Here is a 3,666-nt window from a genome sequence, read left to right on the forward strand (position 1 = left end):
ATGTCTTGCCTATTAGTGTCTCTTGCTCACTTTCGGAACTGGATTGATAACCATTTGCATTTAATGCTATGTTAAGTAACAGCTTCCAGAAATGGAGTCGGTAAGGAGGCTGTGGAGGAGATAAGATGAAATTGGCTTGTTCTTGGGCTGCCTCCCTGAGCTCCAGAAGCACCTCTCCTTCTGGTACCAAGCCCAGGCCACGCAGCCAGACCAATGCTAAAACCAAGTCACTATTCCCCAGGGAGCTAGTCTTTCTGATAAATAACAGATATCTTTTATTGTAAATAAGAGATACCTTTTATTTGAAATTTAATGGCAAATAGTGTCTCATTGATGGGGGCAAGAGCGCCAAGGGCAGTGGAAGTTAGCATCATGCAAGAAGCCTGTGAACTTGAACAGCATCTCCAGCAACATATCCGTGCTCCAGTAACAACAACCTGCAGCCAGAAACAGTTGAAAAACATATGCAAAGGACGCAGATCCAGAAACTACACAAAAGAATACTGTGGCAAGCAGCAAAAAAAAAAAAAAGTGTAGCAACCTGCAGAGCTCCCACTGTTTGTCACTACTTCTAGCTTTACATCAACTGTTTCTGTATACTTTCCCTGGTCAAATTGATGTCTGTCCCTTCATCTCCTCCCATCGGCTTTAGTGGCAGAACTGAAGGGGCTGAAACATGTGTTGAAGAGGGCAGAAGTGAGTGGGTGACATTGTGAAGTTGTGGTCTTCAACTAAAACGCACCTGCACTTGTTTAGTTCCCTGGTTATCATACTGGGAGTGTAATAGCCTATTTATTATGTTAATGTCATAATTGGTCTAGAAGTTTTATATTGAAAAGAGGCTACAGCCAACATAATCATTTCTTCCCTGAAAATGCAGATGTGGATGTGGTGGGATGTCCCTTTCTCTTTGCTGTGGTGAGTGATAGCTCAAAGTTTAATTTTCAATATTTGCAGTCCAGCACATTTTCTCACATTCGTGCAAATTCGGTGGTTTGAAACAAGCGAAATCACTTTCTTGTCTTGAGAGCAGGGTGGGCAGAGACCTTGGCTCGGGCACTGCTACAGGTGAAATGATGGTCGTGTTTCTGCAGCTGTGCTCGTCTGCCTGCGGGTGCCGACGCCAGTTAGAGCAGCAGGGATTTCTCTGCCGTGCTCACACAGAGCCCGTGAAAGGCAATCAGTCTTCATAGGGAACAGCTCAAATAATTCATGTACCATAATAATTGTGTATTCCCACTAAAGTGACACTGAACAGTCGATTCTTCAAGAAAAAAGATTTGCCCATCACCTTAGACAATTGCTGAAGTGCTACATATTTAAAAAATTCCCTAAAACCCCATGATGGTACGTACGTATGGACAAATTAGCGATCATTCCTGAACGTACAGCTTCCCGATGGAAATGGGAGACTCTCTGCACGTGAGCTGGGTGGCAGAAATGAGCCTGGATCCCTCTCCTTTGCCTGCTAGACCCTTCACATCGTGAGGATTGGGTTGTACAACTTCCCCCCCACCCCCGTCGGCTGCTGTGCAAACATATGGTTGGTGTTTCCTCAGTAGGGAGCCCCCAGCTGAGATTGCACCTGTGGTATAGTCAACAGTAAACACGACTAAAGAGAGTTAACCTACTTATGCGCACCGAGAGAGGTGAGTTTACTCACTTTTATTTACTGCTACACCACCGGACTGCGCTTCAGCATAAATTGGTTCAAGGTGCCTCATTTCAGCAGTCGTACAGAGAACTGGCTTCTTAGTTATTCTGTAACTCAAAGGTGTGCAAAATCGCTGCCTAACTGGGAATAAAATTATCATAAGCACAATTATGCTTGTGCTGAAAGGACAAGGTCAGAAGAGAGAATCCAAAATGTCAACAAGACTAGTTCATGATGGATTGTCCCAGACAAAGCTGTCCGATGTTATACATCACAAAAAGTTAAAAGATGATGTAATTTATATGTTAGACTCATTGTCAATTCACACCAGAACCCGAGGAACGGCAAAATCAGTTGTAGTACTTTCGGCCATATGGCACGTTTTGGGATGTGTGGTGAGGGTGGTTGGCAATACACGATTTTTATCTTCGGCGTGTCAGTAAAGCATTTTCTGAGCTGACAGTAGCTTTCGCATTTGGCACCAATAATCCTGGGGGACCCTGTGTCAGTCTGCTTTCACTGCCGTGGCTTCACGACAACTCACGCTCCTCTCAGAAGGTCTTTATGCAGCCAAAAGGGTCTCTGAGTGAGTCCTTTGCTCCAGAGTTTTGGCATTGCTAGTTCAAACCTCTTGGGCTGGTGCGTCATGGTTAGGCTGGACTACTCAAGGGCAATTTGGTGGCTTTAGTGTCTTCTACCAGCCCTCAAATATTTCTCGCAGGGCTTCTTGTGCTCCTCCTCCATTATTTCCTTTCTTCCTTTTTCTTATAGCCGTCTTTTGCACTAAACCAACATATTTATCCATTAAACATCCAGAAAAATTTGGCCAATATCCTGTATTCATACATCGTTTTGGAAGAGGTCCATATTCACCGCTGCTGAAAAAATAAACAGATTTAAAAATCTTCATGCTTTGGTTTTACAGGTAGGAGATGAAGACCTCACTCTTTTCTTTGCCTTCTGTTGGAACACATCCTGGTCATTACAGGTGGGAATGGGAGAGCTGCCTCTTGTTATAGTTGCCTGATCCTTCCAGTTAAAATATCGCGGTTATAATGCTGCTAGATTGTATCAACAAGGCCAAAATTTTCTGTTGTCACCCAGAACTTCAGGAATGAGAACAAAGATCATAGCCATGGAGTTCCAGGCTGCGAAAACCAAACCATCATACCAATTTGATCAAGTTAAAAAGAGTTTGGAAAAAAAACCCCAACCAAACAGGTTGTATGTATGCAGTGAAGCAGCAGCAGACATCTTTGAAGGTTCTCACCTCCCTAAGAAAACCTTCATTCGCTCATCCCTCTGAATGCACGCATGCCTTCACCATCCACAAGCAGTAATTGAGTGCAGCGCCGCTGGAGATGCACACAGGCTGCACCTTCCCCTCCTGGCTGCTCTGCGCTGTGTCCTGAGAGACTCGTTATTGTCAGGCACACGGGCCAGACAGCAAAGCTCCCCGGCACAGGCACGGAGGAGAAGGAATGGGGTGAAAAACGAAGGAGAAGAGAAGATGGACACAGCTTCAGGTGCACCTCTGGAGGTTGGAAAGGGGACACAAACAATGACTTGGCCTTCAGATTAGGAGCGAGAGCTGAAAATGAGAAAAGTGTGGTAGGAACGATTTGGTGGAGAAATTAGAGCTGAGTGAAGAAGGAACCTGGGTCTGAGGATTGGAAGGAGGATGCTGCGGTCTGAACGACAAAAGGAAAGACAGCTTACTGAGGACACCGAGGAAGCAAGAAGCTGTATAGAGAACTGGAGAATCTAGGACTGGGTGGGTAGAAAAGTCTCAGACTCCTCCAGTGCAGGGAGGATTGGGAAATGATGGGTAAGCAAGCACAGGCAGATTTTTTATCTGTGGTGGAGCAAAAAGTCCAAGGAGTAGGGAATGGACTGAGAGGGACTGGCTTCAAATGGACTAAGTACTATGGCAGAACTAGGTCTTCCAGACACAGCTGAGGTCTTTCAGCATGGCGCTACATGTGCTGCAGACATGCTGAGTGTGGAAATTG

This window comes from Vanellus vanellus (assembly GCF_965231255.1).
Source record: "Vanellus vanellus genome assembly, chromosome: 3".
Lineage (NCBI taxonomy): Eukaryota > Metazoa > Chordata > Aves > Charadriiformes > Charadriidae > Vanellus > Vanellus vanellus.